The sequence below is a fragment of the Grus americana genome, chromosome 11 (genome assembly GCF_028858705.1).
Source record: "Grus americana isolate bGruAme1 chromosome 11, bGruAme1.mat, whole genome shotgun sequence".
In the NCBI taxonomy this organism is placed as follows: Eukaryota; Metazoa; Chordata; class Aves; order Gruiformes; family Gruidae; genus Grus; species Grus americana.
The window spans coordinates 24,481,908-24,508,293 of record NC_072862.1 but is presented as its reverse complement, the minus strand read 5'-3'; the positions used below and the strand labels follow the sequence as shown (position 1 = coordinate 24,508,293).

The 26,386-nt window shown below is 46.2% G+C and overlaps 1 long non-coding RNA gene across 1 annotated transcript; it reads left to right on the top strand.

The window, feature by feature from the left end:
• The first annotated feature begins 4,103 nt into the window (after positions 1–4,103).
• On the top strand, positions 4,104–24,473 carry LOC129211398 (uncharacterized). The gene is made up of 4 exons (XR_008578834.1): positions 4,104–4,161; positions 5,642–5,762; positions 18,464–18,511; positions 23,955–24,473. It is a non-coding gene; the product is annotated as an uncharacterized LOC129211398 (long non-coding RNA).
• The last annotated feature ends 1,913 nt before the right edge of the window (positions 24,474–26,386 follow it).

The window sequence follows — 26,386 nt, the reverse complement described above, 5'->3', positions numbered from 1 at the left end:
TTGCTGATTGTCTATTGAGCCAGATGTCCCTGGAGTCAGTCCTCCCTGAAGTATTGATCTACGATGCTGGATGATGCTGGGAGGGTTTCAAAGATGTGTCAGAGGGGCTAGGATGCTGGTGTTATCTTGGTTGACACGGGGTATTCTTTATCCTTCATGGACAGCTCTAAGCTTCCCAGAAGCAAAGTCCTTCTTTCTAGGGCTGGGCTGTCCTTTAGTTTCTTTTACTTCAGCATAAACAATACCAAAGTGTCCTGGTTTTGGCTAGGATAGAGTTAATTTTCACAAGGAGCCAGGACAGGTGAGCCAGGCTGGCCAGGGGGGCTATTCCATACCATGTGACGTCACGCTCACCATAAAAGGGGGCTAGTCACAGAGGGGCGGATTCAGCGTGGCTCCGGGATGGGCTGAGCATCCGGTCGGTCATCGATCGGTAAATTGCTTTCTGTTATCACCCATTGTGAATATCTGTTATCAGTACTGTTGTTGATTGTTTCCCTCTCCCTTTGCTGTCCCAGTAAACTGTCCTTACCCCAACCCACAAGGCTTTGCCTTTCTTTTTCCATTCTCCTCCCCACCCCACCAGGGGAGGAGTAAGCGAGCAGCTGCGTGGTGCTCAGCTGCTGGCTGGGGCTAAACCACATCACAAAGTCTCCAGGAAAACTCTACTACCTCATCACATTACAGTGTATCATGTGAACTCATTGTGTGTGTATATATATATATATATACAAACAAAGCTAATACACTTTCATAATATAAAGACTGGTTGATTAAATAGTTAGGGAAAGGAGTTTTCATCACATGCCTTACAGGTCCCACCAGCCAGGGCCCCAAAAAGCCAGTGATGGGGTGATGGAGCATCAGCAAAGATGCCATCCGGGGAGGATTGGTCTCTTTTAGTGATTAGATTTGTTGCTGCAAATCAGAAGTCCCCCTGCAGCGCTCAGGGCATTTCAGCGTTCCCAGTAGAGCCATCCCACAGCATTTCATCTCGCTGCCTGCTAGGGGGTTTCTCTGCTGGGGACAGCTCCCTCTTACCTGCCCTCCAGCAACCAGACCCAATTTGAAGCTCAGGACATGTATGGCACTGAAACACCCTGCTCCCAGCACCTCTGGGGCACCCATCCTGCTGTGCGGTGCTCTAAGTATGCTCTGTTCTTCTTAGGCTTCCCCAGGAGCGGGTGAAGAAGACACTGGCTACTATGGCCCCACTGGAAGCGGAGCTGCCTGTACAAGCCCAGCACATCCTCCAGCAGGTGAGCCAGGGGAGGATTAGCTCTCGGTGGGAGGGACGACCAAATTCCCCACAGCCAGAAAGAAATAAAAGGGAAAGGGGATCTGCAAGAGGGGAAGGGGCACCTGAAGCCTCCAGCCCTTGTTTCCAAGCCCGATGTTAGCCCAGAGCTGGCTGGAGCCCTCCATCTGCCCTCCATGCTGCCTCCCTTCTTCCCAGGAGACCAGCTGCTTCACGAGGAAGAAGCTGCAGCACTTTGCACAGGACCTGCACTGGCTCAGGCACATCAGTACAAATTGGGGGGGGCCAGGGCTGACGGCAACCCCCCGCCACCAGGAACAGCCACTGCAAGGCTCCCCAAGCCCCTCCAGACCCTGACGGCTACCTCTCCTCACACAGCCCAGCGGCGACCTGCATCCTCTCTCCTTGCAGAACACCACCTGCTTTGGCCAGGAATGCTGCTCCTTCTTCCTCATCCCCAACATCACCTTTGCCCTCAGGCTCACCAACCTCTTCTGCCCCATCCATAATTAGCTCATGTCAGCGGCGGGTACAGGCCAGGTGGGCTGCCCATGGACGGAAAGATGTAGGCTCCTCCTCGACCCCACAATATTTTCTCCTTTTCCCTCCACCACTCTGCAGGGTCAGAGGAGACCCGTCCTCTCCATATCTCCTGCGTCACAGCGCTCGAGCTCCAGGCCAGAGGTCTGCTAGCTGCGGTGGCATGCCCTGCACCCCAGGAGCTCCTGTCAAGCTCGTGCCCAAACCTTGCAGGGCTCCAGGTCCCTCCAACATCTCTTCTTCAGCCTCCTTCAGGCTCTGAGCATCTGTTGAGGACGCTCCCAGAGCCCGGCTGAGCCACGGCACAGGGGAAGGCTCCCCGCAGCTCTCACTAACTGTTGACATACCCCTTGCACTGGCAGTCCCTGCAGGGAAGGATGCTCGCTAGCAGCCCTGTGACGCTTCCCTGCCCCCAGGATGGACCCCCAGCACAGCCCCACCAGCGCTCCCCAGGAAGTGGCACGTGAACGTCATAGACCTTCGCTTCTCCAACAGCAAGGCCAAGGCTGACCTCCGGCCCATAGTAGCGAGTTCTGGATGGCAGGTCCACCATCAGGCCCAGTTCTTCCTTCTGCTCTTGGATTTTCTTCATGAAGTCATGAGGTGAACAGCTCTCCTCTGGATGAAGGTTCTGATTGCAGCTCTGAGAGGAAAGAGTGTGAAGCAGCAGGCATTAAATGTAGGCATGCTGCAATGGGGCAATGGAGGGAGGAGGTCCATGCTGCAGAACCTCCCAAAGATCATCCCTTCAAAGAGAAAGACACAGGCAACCAGCAAAGACAGATGCAGACTGACACACGAGTTACAGTGAGCCAAACCAGAATGCACTCAGGCCCTCACTGCTTTTGGACTGTTCAGCTGAGGGTTTCCAGGACTGACCAACAGCTTGACAGTTGGGGCAAAGCACTGCAGCATGACAAACACACCCAGAAACTGCAGTTCTCCTTTGGCCAAGGTTATAGCACAGGCCTTCAGCTCAAATGGAGGTGAACAAACAGCACTGCCCCCTTCCCAGCCTGGGGAACCTCGCCCACCCTGCTCCCCCACCTCAGGCTGGTACCAGCATCCCCAGGCACAGCAGCACCACCTCATGCTGCTACCATTGCCCCCAGTACCTGCACCCCCCACCCCACTACAAGCAACCCTCACAAGTACCTCTCAGGCACCCCCACAAAGGGACACCCCAGGGGCTCTCTTATGAAAATCTCATTCCCTGACTATTGCACCTATTCGTCTTGAGAGTAGGAAATTGGATCAAGTTCCTTAAGAGACACATACATCTAGTTACATTGTACATCCTTAATTCCTGCTTTCCGAAGGCATGGCTGACCAGCACCCCTATGCTCCAGGACTGCGGTACTCAGCATGCTGTGGGGCGCCTCTTTCCTGCTGCCTCACCCTGCAGGAACACTGTCCCCTGGCCCAGCTCTGCCCCCTCACAGTCCCCATGGCTGCTTCCCTGGGGCTGCCCCTGCCCCACTCCTGGAGCCCAGGGTGAGCAGGGACGAGGAGGAAGAGATAGGGACAGAACAGCAGAGAGAGGTGGGACAGGGTGGTGGAGTGGCAGGGGAGGGAAAGGAACAGGACAGAGGGATGGTGGGAACAAGGGGAGATTTGCAGGGAATGGAGAAGGGAAACCTCTGGTGAGGAACGGGCGGAGGGACAGGGAGAAGGGGATGGAGGGGAAGAGGGCAGAGTGAGGCCAGGAACATGATGATGATCAGCAGGACACAGGGACACAGAAAGCAGAGGAGAGCAGGAGGAAGGACAGAGGGACAGACCGACACAGGCGGGGTGAGAGACAGAGGCAAAAGGATGAGAGGAAAAAGGAAGGGGAGAGGGAAAGGGAGAGGCAGGGACAGAGAGCAGGACACAGGAACGAGAACCAAAAGCACTCGGGCCCAGGGCTGGTGAATTGGGGTATGTGGGTGATGATGGCTCCAGGTCCCTCCCCCCAGGCCCATCCACACTGGGAGATACCTGCTCTTGCTCCTGCAGCACCCCTGGTTCTGGCCCTGGCTGTGGCTGTGGCCCTGGCTCTGGTCTTGGTCCTGGCCCTGGTCCTGGCCCATCTCTCACCCATTTCTCCTCAGGCTGCTTGGTCTCTGCCCCCTCCAGCCCCACCCCAGCTGGCTGTGACTGACAGGCCTCCTCCAACTCTGCTGATTGGCTCAGCTGTGGCCAATGGGGTGGCTGGTACTGGGCGGGCAGAGGCAGCCCTGGCCTTTCCTCAGGGAGGTGCTGTGTGCCCCTTGCTCCTGTGTACCACAGCTGTTCCTCCACCAGCCGGGACACTGGGACTGCAGAGGGATGGCCTTTGAGAAGGGCCATTTCACCTGGAGCTGTTCTCTCAGCAGAGCAAGGTGTGTGCACAGCTCTGCCATCCCTAAGTGCTCTCATAAGGTCTGGGCCTTCTCAGGGAGGGGAAGGGCAAAGGGGGAGGGGAGGGCAGGGCAGGGAAGGGAAGGGAAGGGGAGAGGAGGATGGAAGGGGAAGGGAGGACGAAGGGGAAGGGACAGGACAGGAGGGGAGCTTCCCTGGATTTGCTCTGGATCCGCAATCCTGCCAAAAGTGCAGGTCTGTGTGTGCTGTCAGCCACAGCCCTGGGCAGGTGGAGCTGCATGATGGGAGCAGCTCGCATCAGCCAGGCCAGCACCTGGCAGGAGACGGGACCCCGCTCCCGGTCACACCGCCTGTGCTGAGCCCAGCACCCAGGGCCTTCCTCAGGCCTCGCCTTCCCCCAGGTGATGAGGAGGAGAGATGCCCTGTCCTGGCATGGACCAGGGCATCCTCTTGTGGCCAGAAGGAAGAACAGAGCCCTCATCACTCATCCCGTGGGGGTTTACCAGTGTCCTTTGCTTCTGTCCCTGGGGCTCCCCAGTGCTGGCAGGCTCCACAAGGCTTCAGGACCAAGCAAATGCCAGGGTGCCAGGGGCTCCTGGGTCTTAGTGGAGCTGTGGGTATCTCCAAAGCCAAGGTGCAGCTTTGCTTCTGCAAATGCAGTTGTTTGCTGCCCCCTTAGTGGTCAAAAGCGTTTCTCTTCATAGCACATAGACTGGACAGAAGCCACTTCCCTGTTAGCCTGGGAGGACTTCAGGGAAATGAAGAAGTCACAGCACACACATGGGTATGAGGAAAGTGAAAAGGAGCCATGTCAGGCTTTTGCTGCTGTTTCAGATCTGAACTCTGATATATGTGTGCATCCCAGCACCAAAGTCAGGGTTGTTTCCCTCCAAGCTGCACAGCTTTTTGCTGGGGAAAGTGAGTTAGGCTGAGCTGGCCTTCAGAATAGCTTGGTTCATTTTTTTTTTAAATTGTGTGCCTATTCTTTCCCTTTTTTCCACCACTCCCTTTCTCCCTTTCTCCCTTTCTCCCTTTCTCCCTTTCTCCCTTTCTCCCTTTCTCCCTTTCTCCCTTTCTCCCTTTCTCCCTTTCTCCCTTTCTCCCTTTCTCCCTTTCTCCCTTTCTCCCTTTCTCCCTTTCTTTCTCCACCTGCCTCCCCCCCCACCCTGCCAGTTCCATCCTCTTTCAAAGGTAATTATGATCTGACTTTCTGGACAGACCATCCAGAAAGTAGCCATAGGATATAAGTGTAGGCTGCTGTAGACCTCCAGAGCTGTAGGCTGAGCTTTTCTACCTTTGAAGGCTAGATAGATATGGGCTATGGGTAGAGTTACTGTTTACCAGTTATTATTTCTTTTGGGGTCCTGTGACAGTGATGGTAAAGTCATCAGCCTGCAGCAGTTAAAACTACTGCTGAAAGAGTTTTAATGGCGGATGCTCTTCTGTGTGTTCATTTTCAATAGTCATTTCATTGAGCTAGAATTATTTCTATGCGATTAGGTGATGGGGATCTTCTTGCATTGGTCTTCTGTTTCTGGAGCGCATCCTGACAGCCTTTGTCATCCAGAGCTTTCCTGTCTGTTCCCAAGAGGAGTGATAGCCACAACATGGAACGACTCCTGTGAGTAACAGCTTCACCAGTAGGCTTGGGTTTAGTGAATCCTCTTGGACAAACGGATGTAGCATGCACTCCATCCAATAACTGTGGTGTGCTGACACTCTAGAGTGAATTTGGAGGTGTTTCCTCCTCCTCCTATTCCTCTTTCCTGTTCTTCCTACTTTTCCTCCTCCTCCTCCGGTTCTTCATCCTCCTCCTCCTCCTGTTCTTCCTCCTCCTCCTACTCCTGTTCTTCCTCATGCTCTTCCTCCTCCTCTCCTCCCTCCTCCTTTTTCTCCTCCTCCTGCTGCAGTTTGTCCTCTGCCTCCTGTTCTTCCATCTCCTGTTCTTCCTCTTCCTCCTCCTGTTCTTGTTCCTCCTCAACCTCCTCCTCCTTTCCTTTCTCCTCCTTTATTTCTTCCTCCTTGTTTTTTTCTTTATTCTCCTCCTCCTCCTCCTTATCCTGTTCTTCTTCCACCTCCTCTTCTTTCCTCTCTTCCTCATATTCTTCATCCTCCTGTTCTTCCAGTTCTTCCTCTTCTTCCTCCTCTTCCTGTTCTTCCTCCTCCCCCTTCTTCTTCTCTTTCTCTTTGTTTGTCCTCCTGCTCTTCTTCCTCCTCCTGTTTCTCCCCCTATTCATTCTCTTCCTCCATTTCTTTCTCATCTTCCTCCTGTTCTTGTTCCTCCTTTTCTTGTCCTTCCTTCTTTTCCTTTTTATGTTCCTCCTTGTACTCCTCCTCTTCCTGCCCTTGTTCTTCCTGATCGTCTTGTTCTTTCTCATGTTCTTCATACTGTTCTTCCTACGGTTCTTCCTCCTCCTCCTGTTCTTTGTCCTCCTTTTTGTCTTCATCCAGTTGCTCGTCCACCTGTTCTTCCTCCTCCTCCTCCTCATACACCTCTGCATGTTCATCCTCCTCCTGTTCTTCTTGTTCTTCACAGTCCTCCTTATACCCCTCCTTCTCCTCCTCCAACTCATCCTCCTCCTATTTCCTTCATTTTTTTGTCCTATTCTTCCTGTTACTCAGTTATTCTGTTTACCCTCCTGTTCTTTATCCTCATCCTCCTGTTCCTTCTGTTCTTTTTCCACCTTCTCCTCTTCTACTTCCTCCTCTTCCTTCTGCTTCCTTCTCCTCCCCCTCCTGTTCTTCACCCCCTTTCTCCTCCTCTTCATCTTCTCCTACCTCAAATTTTTCTTTCTCCTTCTCATCATCCTGTTCTTCCTCCTGTTCTTCTTCTCCTCCTTTTCTTCTTAATTTTCTTCCTTTTATTGCTGCTCTTCCTCTTCCTCTTTCTCTTGCCCCTCACCCTCCTGTCCCTCCTTCTTTTTTTTTTCCTTCTCCTACACTTCTCCTCTTCCTCTTCTTATTCCTGTTGCTTTTCCTATTTCTTCTCCTGTTCCTCCTCCACCTCCTCTTCTTCCTCCTCTTGCTGTGGTGGGTTGACCCTGGCTGGGGGCCAGGTGCCCACCAGAGCCGCTCTATCACTCCCCTCCTTCACTAGACAGGGGAGGAAAAGTATACCGAAAAGCTTATGGGTCGAGATAAGGACAGGAAGAGATCACTCACTAATTGTCGTCACGAGCAAAACAGACTGAACTTAGAGAGGGAATTCATCTAATTTATTACTAAGCAAAACAGAGTGGAGGAATGAGAAATAAAATCAACTCTTAAAACAACTCCTCTCATCGTTCCCCTGCTCCAGCATGGAGTCCCTCTCACAGGAGACAGTCCTTCATGAACTTCTCCAACGTGAGTCTCTCCCACGGGCTACAGTCCTTCACGAACTGCTCCAGCATGGTCTCTTCCATGGGGTGCAGACCCTCAGGAGCAAACTGCTCCAGCGTGGATCCCCCACGGGGTCACAAGTCCTGCCAGCAAACCTGCTCTGGCGTGGGTTCCTCTCTCCACGGGTCCACAGGTCCTGCCAGGAGCTTGCTCCAGTGTGGGCTTCCCACGGGCCACAGCCTCCTTCAGGTGCCTCCACCTGCTCCAGCGTGGGGTTGTCCGCAGGCTGCAGGTGGAATCTCTACACCCCCTCATCCTTCCTCCATGGGCTGCAGGGGGACAGCCTGCTTCACCATGGTCTTCACCACGGGCTGCAGGGGGAGCTCTGCTCTGGCACCTGGAGCACCTCCTCCCCCTCCATCTGCACTGACCTTGGTTTCTGCAGAGTTTCTTACATCTTCTCACTCCTCTCTCCGGCTGCAAAAGCTCTCTCTCTCTAACTGTTTTTTTTCCTTCTGAAATATGTTACCACAGAGGTGCTGATTGGCTTGGCCTTGGCCAGCGGCGGGTCCGTCTTGGAGCCGGCTGGCATTGGCTCTATCAGACACGGGGGAGCTTCTAGCAGCTTCTCACAGAAGCCACCCCTGTAGCCCCGCCCCGCTGCCAAAACCTTGTCACGCAAACCCAACGCCGTTGCTCATTTCCCGTCTTTCTCCTCCTCGTGCTGTTCCTTTTCATCTTCGTCCTCTTTTTTCCTCCTCCTTATCCTCACCTTCCTTCTTGTGTTCCTCCTCCTTCACCTTTTCCTCCATCTTCTCCTCATCCATTTCCTTTTGTTTCTCCTCACATTTCTCTTGCACTTACTCCTGGCCAACTGAGTCCTTCCCATGGGTTACAGTTCTTCATGAATTGCTCCAGCGTGGCTGTCTTCCACGGGATGCAGTCCTAGGGGAACAAACTACTCCAGTGTGGGTCCCCCACAGAGTCACAAGTCCTGACAGAAAACCTCCTCCAGTGTGGGCTCCTGTCTCCACAGGTCCTGCCAGGAGCCTGCTCCAGCACAGGCTTCCCACAGGGTCACGGCCTTCTTCGGGTGCATCCACCTGCTCTGGCGTGGGGTCCTCCACGGGCTGCAGGTGGATATCTGCTCCACTGTCATCCTCCATGGGCTGCAGGGGGACAGCCTGCCTCACCATGGTCTTCTCCATGGGCTGCAAGGAATCTCTGCTCTGGTGCCTGGAGCACCTCCTCCCCCTCCTTCTTCACTGACCTTGATGTCTGCAGAGTTGTTCCTCCTACGTGTTCTTGCTCCTCTCTCTGGCTGCAGTTGCTCTTGGGGTTTTTTTCTCCTTCTTAAATACAAATATTTTATCCCAGATGCACTACCACTTCGATCTTGGCCAGCGGCGTGTCCATGTGGAGCATGGAGCATGTCCATCTGTCGGACATAGGAGAAGCTTCTAGCAGCTTCTCACAGAAGCCACCCCTATAGCCTCCCGCTACCAAAACCTTGCCACACAAACCCAATACAAATGCAGTACATACTCTATATACAATACAGTACTAAACAAAACACAGTACAAACCAAAACATAATGCAAACCAAAATCCCATCCAACACCTACCGTACAACACCTACCATACCATAATATACAAAATTCTACATGTACGGTACATCACCTAAAATACAACACAGCACAATACAATTTATAAAATACAATAAATAGCATACCGTACACTGCGTACCATAAATTAAATACAGACATTGTAAGCACAATACAATTCCATGTACACAATATATGCAATACATACGATAGAATAAAATATGATACATATGATACAGTATGACATGATATGTTATATAAGATATAATACAATACATACGATACAATACAATACATATAATACCATACAACACATACCATACAATCCATTCCTGCGGTAAAAGGAACTAACAGGGAAACACCAGTAAGGTACATCAAAGGAATTCCAACCACTCCAGCCAGCCAGTCAGCCTCATTGGGGGCCCAGCTGAAATGCCTCTATGGAAACACACATAGCATGGAGAACAAACGAGAAGTTAGAGACGTGCGCACACCTGCAGGGCTGTGATCTTACTGGTGTCACAGAGATGTGGTGGGATGGCTCCTATGACTGGAGTCTTGGAATGGAAGGATACAGGCTCTTTAGGAAGGACAGGCAGGGTAGATGAGGAGGCTCTCTATGTCAGTGACTAGCTGGAGTGCGTGGAGCTCCATCTGGGGATGGATGAGGAGCTGACCAAAAGCTTATGGATCAGGATTAGGGGAGCAGAGGGACAGGGAACATTATAGTGGGGGTCTGCTACAGGCCACCTGACCAAGGGGACTGAGCAGATGAGGCCATCTATAGGTGGATAGGAGTAGCCTCACATTCACAAGCCCTGGTCCTCATGGGAGACTTCAGCCACCCTGATATCTGTTGGAGGGGAAACACAGTAGGCCACAAGCAATCCAGGAAGTTCCAGGAATGCATTGATGATAACTCACTCCTCCAGTTGATAGAGGAGCCAATGAGGAAGGTGCCATGCTGGCACTTGTTCTCACCAACAAGGAGGGGCTGGTAGGGGATGTGAAGCTCAAGGGCAGCCTTGGCTGCAGTGACCATGAAACAGTGGAGTTCAAGATCCTCGGGGCAGTGAGGAGGGCACACAGCAAGCTCACTACCCTGGACTTCAGGAGAGCAGACTTTGGCCTCTTCAGGGACCTCTTTGGTAGCCTACCATGAGACAAAGTCCTGGAGGGAAGAGGGGCCCAAGACAGCTGGCTAATATTTAAGGGTCACCTCCTCCAAGCTCAGGAGCGATGCATGCCAACAAAGTCAGGCAAAAACGCCCGGAGGGCTGCATGGATGAACAAGGAGTTCCTGGGCAAACTCGGTCACGACAAGGAAGCCTACAGCAGGTGGAAGCAAGGGCAGGTAGTCTGGGAGGAGTACAGAGAAACTGTCTGAGCAGCCAGGGATCAGGTTAGGAAAGCTAAAGCCCTGATAGAATTAAATCTGGCCAGGGACGTCAGGCGCAGCAAGAAAAGTTTCTGTAGGTACATCAGTGATGAAAGAAAGACAAGGGAAAACGTGAGCCCCCTCTGGAATGAAATGGGAGACCTGGTTCCCGAGCATATGGAGAAGGCCAAGGTACTCAACAACTTTTTTTCCTCAGTCTTCACCAGCAAGAGCTCCAGCCACACTGCCCAAGTCACAGAAAGCAAAGGCGGGGACTGGGAGAATGAAGAATTGCCCACGGTAGAAGAAGATCAGCTTTGAGAATATCTAAAAAACCTGAAGGTGCACAAGTCCATGGGATCTGATGAGATGCATACGCGGGTCCTGAGGGAACTGGCAGATGAAGTGGCTAAGCCATTCCTCATCATATATGAGAAGTCCTGGCAGTCTGGTTCCCACAGACTGGAAAAGGGGAAACATAACCACATTTTTAAAAAGGGACACAAGGAAGACCCAGGGAACTACAGACTGGTCAGTCTCACCTCTGTGCCTGGCAAGATCATGGAGCACATCCTCCTGGAGACTGTGCTCAGGCACATGGTAAATAAGGAGGTGATTGGTGACAGCCAACATGGCTTCACTAGGGGCAAATCGTGCCTGACAAATTTGGTGACGTTCTATGATGGGGTTACAGCATTGGTGGGTAAGGGAAGAATGACTGATGCCATCTACCTGGACTTGTGCAAGGCATTTGACACTGTCCCAAACGACATCCTTATCTCTAAATTGGAGAGACATGGATTCGATGGATGGACTACTCGGTGGATAAGGAATTGGCCAGATTGTCGTACTCAAAGAGTTGCAGTCAATGGCTCAATGTCCAAGTGGAGACCAGTGATGAGTGGCGTTCCACAGGGGTCGGTATTGGGACTGGCACTGTTTCACATCTTTGTCGGCAACATGGACAGTGGGATCGAGTGCATCCTCAGCAAGTTTGCTGACGACACAGAGCTGTGTGGTGTGGTCGACATGCTGGAGGGAAGGGATGCCATCCAGAGGGACCTTGACAGGCTTGAGAGATGGGCCCATACGAACCACCTTCAACAAGGCCAAGTGTAAGGCCCTGCACATGGGTTGGGGCAATCCCAAGCACTACAGGCTGGTCGGAGAATGGATTGAGAGCAGTACCTATGAAACGATACACACAATGCAATACATGCAACACAAAAACGTACAATGCAATGCAATACCCTACCATACCTGCCATACCCCCAATACCTACATAACCTACAATACAATACATACCATACAATACATACTGTACAATACATACCACACGATGCACTACTACTAGACATAGAATACACTCCATACCATATATTACAAAAGAAAGTACCATAAGAACAAAATACAATAGAATACATACAAGACAATAAATACCATACCACACAATAGAACAAAACACATACAATACAAACAAGACAATGCAAGATGAATTATAATACATACAATACCTACAACACAAAACACACCACCACACATTACATACAACACGATACACAGTACAGAACACATACCATACCATACAGTACATACAAGTTAATACAATACAATAAGAAATACAATACATACAATACTGTACGTTACAGAATAGAATACCATACAATAATGCATACAATACAAAATACAACAAAACAAAATACAAGCAGTACAATACAAACAACAATACAACAGAATGCAGATGATACAATAAATACCACACAATAAAACACAACACATACAATACATACCATACTGTAGCATACAAAAAACCCCTAAACATACAATGCAGTACAAAAAATATAAAATACATTACATACAATACATACAATACAGTACATATCATATTACGCAGTACGTACAATACCATACTGTATAATACCATACTATGCATACCACAGCATACAACACATAGCATACCATAGAATACAATATGTAGCATACAATGCACTACGTACAATACAGTACGGACAATGCATACCATCCCATAGAATACAACAGAAAATACATTACATGCAATACACTGCAATACATACAGTACAATGCAAACTATAATGCAACTCCTACGATACCAAGTACAATACCATACCATACATACCTGTGACAGATGCCCTCCTCCTGTTCGACCTAACTGAACTTTGGTCCAGGCGGATACATACAATACAATAAATACCATACTACACAAACAATACAAAGTACTGTGCAAAATACAATACATTCAATGCAATACAACACAATGCAACGCAATACATACGATACAATAAAAAATACAATATATACAATACAGCCTGTAGCCCTCCATCCCAGAACTCCTGTTGTGGGACTCATTCCGCTAAGTCTCGCTAATACCAATGAATACACAAGTGAATACAATACCTAGTGTTTATACTCTTGTACAAAATAGTGTACAATACTACAGTGCAATACAAGCCGTACAATACCGGCCATGCCACATATAAAATGCAATACAAAATACAATACAATACAAAATACATTACAACAGAAAAATACATTACAAAATACATTACAAAGTACATTACAAAATACATGAAAATACATGCAATACAATAAATACCATGCATTACAATACATAAAATACAATGCAAAATAAAAACAATACAAAATAGGATACAAAAGAGAAAATAAGATGCACACTACCATACACTACATACACTATGTACAATACATACGATACAAAATACAATAGAAAACACAATACAGAATTCAATAAAATACAAAATACAGTACATACAAGACATTGCATACAATACAATAAACACAATATCTTAGAATGCATACCATACACTACAAAATACAGCACAATACATACTGTACAACACAATGCATACAATACATACATTACAGTAAATACTGTAGCATGACATACAATACGTGCAATACGACACAACAGAACACAACATAAACACCCTAACACATACAATACAATGCAATAGCAAATACAACACAATACAAAATACAATACCTACAACACAATATACACAAGACAATCTACACCACACAATACCGTATCATAGAATACCACACAGTAGACAATACACAGCACACAATAAACAATGCAATATATACACAACATACAGTACATACAATACCTACATACAGTACAGTATATACAATACATGTCATACCATAGAAAAAATAGAATACAATGCATACAATACACATTGTAAAATACAATACACACCATACCATACATACCATTGCAATACATTAAAGAAAACACATAAAATAGAATGCAATACGTAAAATGCCATGTATAAAATACAAAATACAGTATAATACAAAATACATTAGATTACAATACCATATCGTGTAACACCATACCATACATTAAACACCATACAATACAAAGTACAGTATATAAAATACAATAAAAACCATACCATATGATACAATACTTACAAAAAATAAACACCATACTATGCAAGACAATATATACAATTAAAAAATGCCATACCATAGAATGCAAAATAGCAGGCAGTAGGAGAAACTACCAGGATGAAGTGGAAGCCTTGGTCCATTCCCAGAGCTATGACATCATTGCTGTCAGCGAGACCTGGTGGCACAAGTGTCATGCCGGGAGTCCTGAGATGGAGGGCTACAGGCTGTCCAGGAAGGACAGGTGGGGCAGACGAGGTGGAGGTGTCACACTGTATATACGGGAGAGGTTTGACTGCACAGCCCTCACAGTCAGAGATGATGTGATTGAGAGCCTCTGGGGCAGGATTAGGGGGATGGGAAACAAAGGAGATGTTGTAGTGAGTGTCTACTACTTATCACTCAGCCAGGATGTAAGCACTGATGAGTTATTCTGTAGGCAATTAGGAGAAATTTCTGGACTGGTAGCCATTGTCCTTATGGGAGATTTCAACTTCCCAGACATCAACTGGGAATATGATACTGCCGTGACGAGCGGGTCTGGGAAATTCCTGAAGATTATAGGAAATAACTCCTTGTCACAGGTACGCAGGGAACCAACTAGGAAAGATGCCCTACTGGAGCTGCTGTTTGTGAATAGAGAAGGACTTGTGGGGAATGTGATGGTAGGTGGCTGTCTTGGCCACAGTGATCATGAAATTACTGAGTTTAAAATTGCCAATGTAATGAGAAAAAAGGACAGCATAGTTTCTACCCTGGACTTCAGGAGAGCAAAGTTTAAGCTATTCAGTAGAGTACCCTGGGATTCTGCCGTTGAGGGATCAGGAGTTCATGAGTGCTGGTCAGTCTTTAAGAAGCACCTTTTAGAAGCGCAGGAGCAGGCAATTTATGCAGGGAGAAGACACGAAAAGCCAAAGCTCAATTAGAGTTGAAACTGGCTAGTGTTGGTTTTAGATGACAAGAAGAGCGGGTTTTTTTTAATATGTTAATAGCAAGAGGAGGTCTAAAGAAAACATTGAACCAATTCTTGTTGAAGATGGTCATCTGACTAATAGGGATGAAAGAAAAAGCAGAGGCATTCAGTGCATTTTTTTCAAAGACTCATAGAACCATACTATCATAGAATCATAGAATACCAGGTTGGAAGGCGACCTCAAGGATCATCTGGTCCAACCTTTCTTAGCACAAGCTCCATATAAACAAAAGCACCATGTAGACAAGATGGCCCAGCACCCTGTCCAGCAGAATCTTAAAAGTGTCTGATGTTGAGGAATCCACCGCTTCCCTGTGGAGATTATTCCAATGGCTGATTGTTCTCACTGTGAACATTTTCCTCTAGAGTCCAATAGGAATCTCCCCAGGAGCAACTTGCACCCGTTACCCCTGGTCTTTTTCATGTGACTTCTTGTAAAAAGGGAGTCTCCATCTTCTTTGCAGCCACCCTTTAAGTACTGGAGCATGGTGATGAGGTCACCCCTAAGCCTTCTATTCTCAAGGCTGAACAAACCCAATTCTCTCAGCCTTTCCTCATATGGCAGGCTTCCCAGTCCTTTGATCATCCTGGCGGCCCTCCCCTCAGGACCCTCTTCAGCCTGTCCACATCTTTTTTGTATAGTGGGGATGAAAACTGAACACAGTATTCCAGGCGTGGCCTGACAAGTGCTGAATAGAGAAGGATAATGACTTCTTTGTCTCTGCTGGTGATGCCCTTGTTGAACCTGCTGGCTTTATTTGCTTCTGCAGCACACATATTGAGCTTGCTGTCCGCCAGGACCCCCAGGTTCCTCTCCACAGAGCTGCTCTCCAGCCAGGTGGTTCCTAGTCTGCGCTCCTGGATTATGTTTTCCCAGGTGCAAAACCTTACACTTGTCCTTGTTGAACTTCAAAAGGTTCTTCTTAGCCCACTCTTCCAGCCTATGTAGGTCTTCCTGCAGGGTGGCTCTCCCTTCCAAAGTGTCTACTTCCCCACTCAGTTTGGTATCATCTGCAAACGTCATCAGAGTGCACTTGATCCCATCATCCAGCTTACTTATGAAGATACTAAACAGCGTTGGGCTGAGTATTGATCCCTGGGGGACCCCACTTGTGACAGGTTGCCAGTTCAAAAAAGAGCTATTTACCACCACTCTCTGGGTGCAGCCTGTCAGCTAGTTCCCCACCACTTGTCTAGACCATAATGCATCAGTTTCTCTAGGAGGAGGCTGTGTGGAACTGAATCAAAAGCCTTGGAGAAATCCAGGTAGACAATGTCCACTGTTCGCCCCACATCAGCTGAGCAGCTTGCTTTGTCATAGAAGGCAATCAGGTTTGTCAAGCACCAATTGCCCTTGGTGAATCCATGCTGGCTTTTCCCAATCACATGCTTCATTTGACTTGTGATAGCCCCCAGGAGGATTCGTTCCATTACCTTCACAGGGATTGAAGTAAGAGTGATGGGCCTACAGTTTCCTGGATCCTCCTTTAAGCTCCAGTTGCTCCTGTTTGTTCCCCAGGCTGGGTGCATTGGTATACGTACACTCGAGGTGGTTGGTCTTCTGGTTCACATCTTGGGCGGACTTAGCTAAGGAACAGTTGTCACCGCTCTGGTTTGCCAGTCTTATTCCCCAGTTGGTTGTAGTGGCGTGAGCATTGCCACTTTGGACCCCGCCCCCCCGAGTCCTTCAGTTTAAAGCCTGCCTCACTAAGTTGGCCAGCCCACTGCCAAAGACTCCCTTGCCTCTTCTAGACAAGTGGATCCCATCCCACCGTAGCAGGCTATAGTGATCGAAGAATGTCCTGTTGCCGAGACCTTCACAACAGCATCAGCCATGAAGCCAGAAGTTGATTTGCATTGTATCTCTATTTCTGGCTGCACCCTTTCCTCTGCTGGTAAAATGGAAGAAAAGATAACTTGGGTCTGTGACAATTGCACGTAAGAGGTGGTGTCCGGTTACCTCTTATACAAACATTGCGGATGGAGATCCGCAAGGTTGGTATGAGAAGCAGCTGAAGGAGGGAGTCTTACGGCAGCAAGACAGCCCTGTTTTGGTTAGACAATGCGGAATAAACAGATGCTGGCTGACCCCCGGGAAAGGACAAAGCCAGGCCGCCAGTGAAGCGGAAGCACTAGGGCTCCGGAGAGTGCAGGAGGGACCAGCTCCCGGCAGCTCACCCTGCGGGCCCCGCTCCCCACATTGTCTGTGGGCATGGGGTGCTGGTTTCCTCCCAGCATTTTCTCCACCACCCCTTCGGACTCCACTACCCCCTCGGTCAGTGATCTGGAGGGTACATCCATACTGACCACATGGCCCGTGGACCGAGCTGCGGGATAGGGAAGCTCCTGATGTCGGATTCAAAGCAAGCCTCTTCCATCTGGTTTTGCTCCAGGTGGCTGGTTGGTTGACATTTGTTTTAAAAAGAAAATAGCACTGGGAATTCAGCTTGAGGGGCTTTGAGAGGGAGAGGGGGAAGAAGAAAGCATGTCTCCCCAAGGGCAATTGCTTGGTGCTGTGAAGGACGACCCTCTGTAGCAGCGTCAGCATAGCTTACAGGTGATGCAAAGCCGAGAGGATCTCCCAGGTCAGTGCTGCAGGAACATGGCAGTTTGAGGACCTTGTTACATCTCTTTTTTTGAATATTACTGTTCCTCGGACAGGATGACAGTTTTGGTTTCTGTTGATGTTATCTCAAGGAGGAGATAACTATGGGAACCACTGCTGCTTTGCAATTCTGTGCAAAATAAGTCTGTCACATGAGAAGAAAGATTTGGAAGTCTTTTTTACTACTTTCCAAATGATTTTGCACATTCAAGTAAAAGAAAATCATCTCGGTTATTGAGATTCAATTAACTTTTTTTTCCCCTCTCCCTCAGGGCCATTTGGAAAATAGAGAAACGAATGGTATATGGGGACATGTGGGAGTTGAGAGGGAATGGATGTGAGATTTCAAGTAACTTGTCCATGGCAATAGTGAGAGATACTGTATTGTTCCATTGCGTTTAGGGTATTCTGAAAATCAATGGAGCAGTGGGTTTCCAGGTTATGTAAAAGGCACTTAAAGGATCATGGAAACACCACTGAGATCAGTCGGAGTCTTTTTCTGTTAGAGCAGTAGAACCCACCAGCCTTATTTTAGCACTTAGCCATTATCACATCGCATCAGTTTCCGTAGGGCTTTAGCACATTTTTTTCAGTCATGTCCTGTAGCATAGTTTGCTTTCCTGAACTAAGATGCCAGAGAAATTCCCTGTGTAATGCCTCTGCTGATATAGATAAGTAATATTAACACTGATTACAGAGATGAAATGAAGTATCAGTCTGTGTACCAAAGCTTTCAGAATGCAGTTTGTTTGAAGTGCTGCTTCAGAGAGCAGAGAGAAACATAATTTTTTGGTAAGACTTCCAAGTGTACAGTGTGTAAGGGCCATCCCTCCAACAGCCATGCCAACTTTTGTCAAGTTCAGCAAACAGAATTAATGATGAGTGGAAAATGTCACTGTTCCCCTGTCATTGATGGTGCTATTTATTGTCTGCCTAGCTGTGCGTGTTGCTTCCGACCATTGCTGGTGCTGAGACTGACTTTTTTTTTTTTTTTTCCTTCTTTCCAGTGGCGTACATGCCAATGCATCCCACCACGCAGAAGTCAGCAGTCTGCGGTGAGTCACGAATCCGCTTGTATGCAAAAATGAGCAACAGGCATAGTCATTATTTCTGCCCTGTGCTGTGAAGAAATGCTCACTTATACACTAAGCACCTCACTAAAGCTTTCGTTTTGGGAAGGCAAGGCAAGGAACGTGTAGTGTGCTTTTATTTGGGAAAGGGATTGCCTACGATTTGGTGTTTTTGTCTGTTGCCTCTAGGACTAGATACAAAGCATCAGCTTAAAACAGGTGCTGCTTTGTGGCGTTCCTCCTGGTCTTAGCTTGGGGTGGTTTTTGGCTCAGTTCAAAGTGTTCAGATGCCTGGAGATGGCATGCCGTAATGTGGCAAAGATCGTGACCTAAAAACACAGCATCTTTCTCCTGAGAGATAGAGGAATGCACAGATGAATCTGTTTGTCCTGGATTTCTAGCGATAATGTTGAAGTGTTCTGTTTGGTCAGGCCCTTTCAAATAAGGAACTTTATGAGAGCAAAGGGAGCATATGCCCAGAAATGTAGAGGAAATGAAGTTATGGTTCGTAATGTGTGGTGGGTTCATTTTCTTGCCTGCTACTTCCGCAAGCAGCTGCCGTTGGCCACACTGAGTATTCCCAGGAGGAAATCCCTACTGCCCTCAGGGAGCACAGTGGAGGAGCCTGGGATTAGCAGGTGGCGAAATCCCGTGGCAACTGCTGTAGTGTAGGAAAAGGAAGGGCAAAGTAGCATACATCCAATAGAGAAAGGTGAGCAGGAGAAAAGGACTGACGATGCTTACAGATGACTGTATAACAATAGCAAATAAGCTACAACAGTAGTTTTCAGCTTTCTATAGGAAATCTCATCCAGAGTCTGCTGCCTAACAGGAAGCCATTTAGGCTGGTTAGTTTTTTTAGTCATGGATTTTCTCTGGACTGAATGTTGACAAGTGGCTTGTGTTCAAAATCTCGGCATACTTGCCCGCTGTCCCTGTGACACAGGTGTAGCCCAGCCAGCCCTCCCGTAAGGTTCTGCATGGGCGAGTGTGCCTCAGCCGTGCCCCTGACGAACGTACACACCAGTCTCAACACTAGCTGATGTGTGAAGGAGCCCCGTCTCCTGTGGCGGGTAGAGCTATCTGCCTGCTGCTGATCCTCTGTCAGCTCTCCCAGACACACATCAGTCTGTACAGCCTTAGCACATATGTTGGAGAAAGAACAGAAAATGCAGAAAATGAGCACAATGACCTTTTTTTCCCTGCTGAGAAAGCCCTGTTGTGTGGGGCCTGCAGCCCCGAGGGAGCCAGCAGCTCGGTGCCACTCTGCCTTTGGCATCCATCCATGTCTTGTTCACAAAGGCAGATGGTAGCTGTTCAGTTTTGAGTGACACCAGGAGCTAATACAGTGGGGTCTTGAATTCAGCATCTTCAACATGATTTGAATGCATTTCCCAAAGGGAGTTCTGTGTTATCCTGTCCTTGTTCAGCTTGCGATAAAGGTGCTGTATAATGCACATTACTGCTGTTCCTGAGAGCACCTTGGCTGGTTTTGCCTTCATTGCATGCTATTACACTGCAGCCTTAAAATCGGGGTTAGCAAGAACGTTCCAATCTCCAGCCACAAGCTTTACACAAACACTGGTAACTGATATAAATGAGCAATATCGGGCACAAAGTCTGGTCTTTTAAATCCTTGCTTTCTCTCTTTGTTGTTGTTTTTTGTTTGGTTGTTGTTGTTTTTTCCTTTGAATCAGTTTAAGACTCGAGTTACAGCTAAGCCCATTTCTCATCTACTGTGCCAGTCACCACAGTGAGCTTTTCTGAACATCACACTATTAGCCCAATGGAGTTCCTTTAAAGTCACGTTTGCAGTCATTGGAATTTCTACTTAATTGGACTATTACGGGGCAAATCTTTTCTTGTGATTTCTCTTGCTGTCTTTACGAAAAAAAAAGGTCTTACAGCATAGCTCTGCTCTGGAAAGATTAGCAGCTGTAGCTAAACACTGAGAAAAGCTATTGGATGTTGTGTACTTTTTTCAAAATAATGAGCATGCACAAGTTCAAAAATTTTTTATAGACGTAATAGGAAGATGAATAAGAACATAAACAACTTAAGGTGGAATTTCTTTGTATCTGTTAAAATGCTCCCTTCCTTCTTTCCCTTGAGGTGTAGTCTGTTCAGTGGGAGACTGGCCTTTACGTACTAGAGACCTTGACCGGTGATAACCACGTGACCTTGACCTAGACCGATTGTTACGCCTCTTCTCTTTGCCTCTTCGTGGATACAGCAGCACTGATGAAGCACTGCAGGGAGACTTGGACCTTAAAGAAAACACAACACACAAAAAAAATGATGTTAATTTAAAACAGTCACTCTCCCCAATCTTTTTCCTCCCAAATTTGGTGTGTGGGGATTTTTTTCCTCTCCATATGCTCTGCAGCTCCATGCACTGCAAATCATCTTTGTTGCGGTGAGATGCAAAAAGAGCAAGTCTTAATGGCTACAGGGCACTATCAAACATCAAGAAAACATGATTTAGCCCAAAGACAGTAAAGCTCAATTTTGAAATGCCTGTTTAGTCTATTTAACTTCACTACTTGCTTGGCAAGTCATCCAGGATGCAAAATACTTGTACGGCAATCCTACATACGGGGCTATTTAATCACCATTTCTAGCCAGATGTCCTAGCAACATTTTGCACATACCTCTAGCTCGAAGCAAGGATAGTGACCACATTTCAAGAAAAGTCATATCTAGTAATATGACTCAATGCCATTACTCTAGGGAAGATACTGACAGCATTACTAATAGAGAGCTATTCAGACTCCTGCCCAGGTGATTTTTGGGGATAGAAAACATCAGCTACCCTGGGTTTTTTCTTCACAACTTTTTCTTTTATTTTCCACATACGTTTGTTAGCATCATCTCTCCTCTCAAACTCCTTCATCAATTTAAGATTTCCTTACAAAGAAGTCTGATCTTTTAATTCCTAAGAAATAGTTAACAATGACAAGAAAATACTAGTGAAAGCCTCCAGTCTGCAGGCCAGGATAAAATCTATCCGTCTATCCACATGAGACAGACAAAAGAGGAAATGAAGACAATTTGTCTTGCATATCTCCTCTGAAGAGCTTTGAAGCAATGGTTCAAATCAGAGTAGGGAGATGCAGAAAATCCAGCAACTACAACTCTTCAGTTTCTGGCCTCCTCATGGCTTTCAGGAGGTGAAGGATGTCATTACAGAGAAGCTTTAGTAAAAGACACATCTGCTCCTTAACAACTGCTGCAAAATTACAACTGTTGGGCAACTGTCATCTCTGCCATATTGGAGCGAGTAACCTACATATGGAACTCCTACCGCTGCTAATCCCCTGGATCATCCAATCCATCTAACGATAGAGAGGTGGAGTGGAACTCCTCCTGATTCTTCTGGACAATCTGCTTCTCCATTACAGACATGTAAAGTATGGAAAACGAACGCCTACGCTCCTTTTGAATCTCATTATATTCCATCAATTCCTTAGCAAAATCATTTGTAAACTCATCAAGTTTGGACTTGTAACTGTTAAAATAACTTTGACATTTACTACAATTATAGTTTTACCTTTATTACAGAAAGACATCAAAAAACAAAACATGGCCAATATGAGAGAAGGTATACTGCGTGCAAATGGCAAAGGTCCTATTTAAGCAAAACCAGTTTAGAATTCCTGCAAGTTTTAGAGAAAGTTTTAGAATTTACATTTGTCTTGGTTTGGTGTTGGATGTTTATCATCTGCAATGAGAAAGCATATTGGAAAAAAAGACACTGTCATTTTTGCTTATGTCAGATGCACTTTGGTGTAACTGCAGTCTGATATGCTACCGAGATACAAAAATGAAAAACAACGCAATGCCATTGAGCCAAATACTTACTGCTCTTTAAGTCTCCGTTGTTCTCTGTAAAACCCCTCTCTAGACAAAGGAGGTGTGTGTGTGTTGTTGGGGTGGCATTTGAATGAGCTGTTGGTACTGCTGTTGGTACCCAAGCTGATGACATGTTTGCAGGAGCTGGGGGATATCCTGGAAAGGGGACGGTGTACCCAGCAGATGGAGGCTGACCAGATGGAAACTGAGGAGTAAACGGTGGTGGTGGTACCCCGGTGGAAGAGAAGTGCCTGGGCAGGTGGATGATACAAGGGACATGGAGGCACAGGCACAGAGACGGGTGTTGATGCTGGCAGTGTTGGGGCCTGAGTCCTTTGGGTACCTTCACTGTGCAGGCGTCGTTGGTTTGAACTTCTGAAGAAACCCCAACACACGTGTCACTGTTACACTCTGCCCTGCTTTTAATGGGGAAGCCGAATGAAGCGGGAGCATGGTGACGAGCACTTCTTGTTCTCAACTTACGGATTTCTCTCCCTACTTTCTGTTCATTTGAGATGACACTTGTTTCTTAGTCCTCATACTTGCCTTCCTCATCCTCACCCCCAACAGTTCCCTCACTCTTCTCTCCTATACTCAGTTTAACTTCCACATATGCTTCCTACGTTGTTGCCGCATGATGATGTATTTGGCTTGTTCTTGTCCCTGAACGGTTATTTTCTTGCTTGCTGAATTGGAGGTTTTAGACAATCTGTGGGATGGATCCTGGTCTTTGTTTCAATTGATCTTTAAGATTTTATAAACACAATGCACCCTTACAATCTATCTATAAAAAACCGAAGGACTAACTTGACACGGCAGTAATAGATAAAAGAGACTGCTCTCTCTCCAACTGAGAGAAAGCAGCTTGGCTGTTTGAGATGACTAAATTGAAGAAATTCCAAATGGTGATAAAGTAACAGCATTGACTTTTCCAATAATTTTCTCAATCAGTATCAACTAAGTTGTTAAAGAAAGAATGTCGGAGGCTGATTTCTCTTGGGAGATCAATTTCTTCAGCCCTATTCAGCCAGTAATCAAAAGAGTGGCTTTCCATCTGATTCTTTAATAATATTTAATTTTTCTATGTAATGATGATCTCCTCAAAAAGTGGTCATTTTTCAGAGTCCTCTTTTCAATCATGTACTGGAGTTTTATTTTAAATAATCTTACTGCAAGCACAGATCCCCTTTGTTAAATGCAATTCAAATTAAGCCAGTAAGCCATTAATTACCACTTGTAGTCTCCACAACTATCTGTGCATACTTATGTCACTATAAATCAGCTGTTGTGTAAGTTATGTGTTACGACCTCCTTTCACAGGTTACAAGTAGGAGTATATTGAATTTCTGTAGAATACTTACCGTTCCCAGCCTGGTCTGCCACCTGCTGAGCGAACTGCACTGGCTGTCATTGGGTGACCTTTTGGAGTGGGAGAGGAAAAACAAAAAAATCCCATTCAGTTTATCTGAAGATAATTCTTTAAAGAAATTCTAAAGTTCTAGTTACTTACCAGTTGAGGGTATTGATTGTCCTCGAGGGCCCACAAGACTTGGTAATGTTGGTTGTCTTTGTGCAGGAACCTGATAGCCGTTGTAAATAAATGCAAACAGTTGGAAAATGAGCTCTACTAAACCACAAGAATCACAGCATACGTTGAAATGAAATTTACCTTCTCTTCCAACAAACTGCTGATTGACCGAGAGGAAGATGTGGATTGTCCAGCAGCAGTCACCAGAGCAGCAGGAGGTGTAACAGTCATCATCTGCTGGTGCTGCTGAATCTGCTGACGGAGCCTTTTTGTGTAGCCAGTTCCATTTTTGAAGTTGTTTACAGCCTGGAGGCAGAAAAGAATTTACGAAAAGGTAATATGAAACTTCAGTAGATACATGAACAAAGGCCTCCACAGCGTAAAATTACTTGTGTATTTCTGTACAGATGTATCAACACATCACTTTAAACACTGATGTTGATGACTGGTAACTCCGAGTGTCTGTATTCAAAGTACTTCAGTGTTAACACGAAATTTGAAAGTGAGCAATCATGTTAAACAAAAGTGTCATCTGAATTTACCAGGTTGTCTCTAAAGAGTTGTAAGCTTCTGTAGCAACAGATAATGCATTTGAAACGTAAATGTAGCCTTATTCAATTTAGTCTTGCTTAAGGCTAAATAAATAATAATAAAAATATTAATTAATAAAAAATATTAAAATAAAAATAAAATTTACCTTCACTTCCAACAAACTGCTGATTGACAGAGAGGAAGATGTGGATTGTTCGGTGGCAGTCACCAGAGCAGCAGGAGGTGTAACAGTCATCATCATTTATTTATTTATTAATATTTAATTTTTATTAATTAATATTTTTTTCCCTTTCAGCTTCTTACAAAGAGACTTTTCTTACAAACAGTATACGTAAAAGTCATCATGTTACCTTGCGGAGGGACTTGTTGGCAATTAAAGTGTCAGGAGAAACATCTGTCTGATGACACGTTGGGCATGTGTGTTCCTCAGATTCCAGTAATGCTGTTCTAATACCTGTGAATCATTAGAATGATCAAAATAGTTTTTAGCCAACCTAGGGAAATTTTGGGGGTTCTAATCAATTATAAAAAGGCGTATGTCATTAATGGGTGAATATGGTCTTGAATTGAGAGCATGAAGCTATAGCTGTTGAATAGCGTAAACAATTTCTAGTATGCAGCAAATAACTGCACAGTTTTATTTTCACTGTTGTAACATTTGAAGATGTCGAGTAGACTGTATCTTGGTGTTTCGACTCATCATCTTTCCACTATCTGGTACAGTGAGAAGTCACCAACCTCAAGGTTAATGAACAAAACACACATCAAAAAGCCATTAGTAGGTTTGAGTTCTGAAGGTTTTAAGCAGCTCTCCCGTGGAGAAGAATGCGCATTAAATGCCTAAATATCTGTTTGTTGCAGACTGCAGTAAGTCACCGGAGTTGCCTATATAATTTTGTATGAGAGAAAGGGCTGCGGACAAACTAAATGCATTCAAGATCTAATACTGTAATCACCTGCACAATTATGCACTCTTCTCACACTCATCCTTCTGCATGTAAAGAGGATTTAACTAGATGCATAAACAAGCTTTCTGCCTTTTTTTTTTGCCTTTACAGGATCAGAGTCCTTTCCTATTCAGGGTGTACTTAAGTATTAAATAGAACTGATTAGAAAGTAATTTCGTTATCTCCTTTTTCTGCTTTCAGAAGATCAGATGTGATGTTTGGAATTGACAAACATGGGAGTAGCACTTACATTCATCACAATAACTGTTTCCACAGCAGGGAATAACCACGGCATCAGTCACTATATCTTTACAAATGAGACATAACAATTCATCTGGAATAGGATCATCTGAGGAGGAGGAGGAGGGCTCCTCTGGTAAAAAGGGACGCTTTTCCTTCTTTCCTCTTGCATACGCTTCCCTGGAGGGTGGGATGGGGGGAAGGAAGAAGAAAAAAGTTAAAGATGGGTAAAGGCAAACTTTCCCAAGCTTTGTATTTTATCAAAGGAAGAGAATAGATGGCATTCTTCTAACTCCACATTAGCCTTCTAAATCATAGGCATTTAGTTTAAACTACTTTTCTATAGGCACAACACCAGAAGAGGGAGGGGGGGAACAATTTTCCTTCTGCAGAACTCTCCCATTCATTGGATCAACTCAGAAATTAGCTCAGACTAGAAAAGTCATTTTTTGACAGCTAGAAATCAGGTGAAATGAATCCCACCTCTCCTTTGCCAGAGGGTAAACACAAAGCGCAGGCTTAGGATGAAGTTAGTCTCTGAGTAATGACATTTTATAGATGAAAGTCTCTGTTATAGCTTCTACAAAGGGAGATCCATGGCTGAAAAACAGAAGTGCTACCAAGTGCGTTTGAAAACAGCCACTCTTGTCAGCACACAATAGTATTTGCTTAGTTTGTAGCAACAGGAAAACTTCAGTCTGTTTCACACGTGGGATTTGATACAAGTTAGAGGGGAGGCAA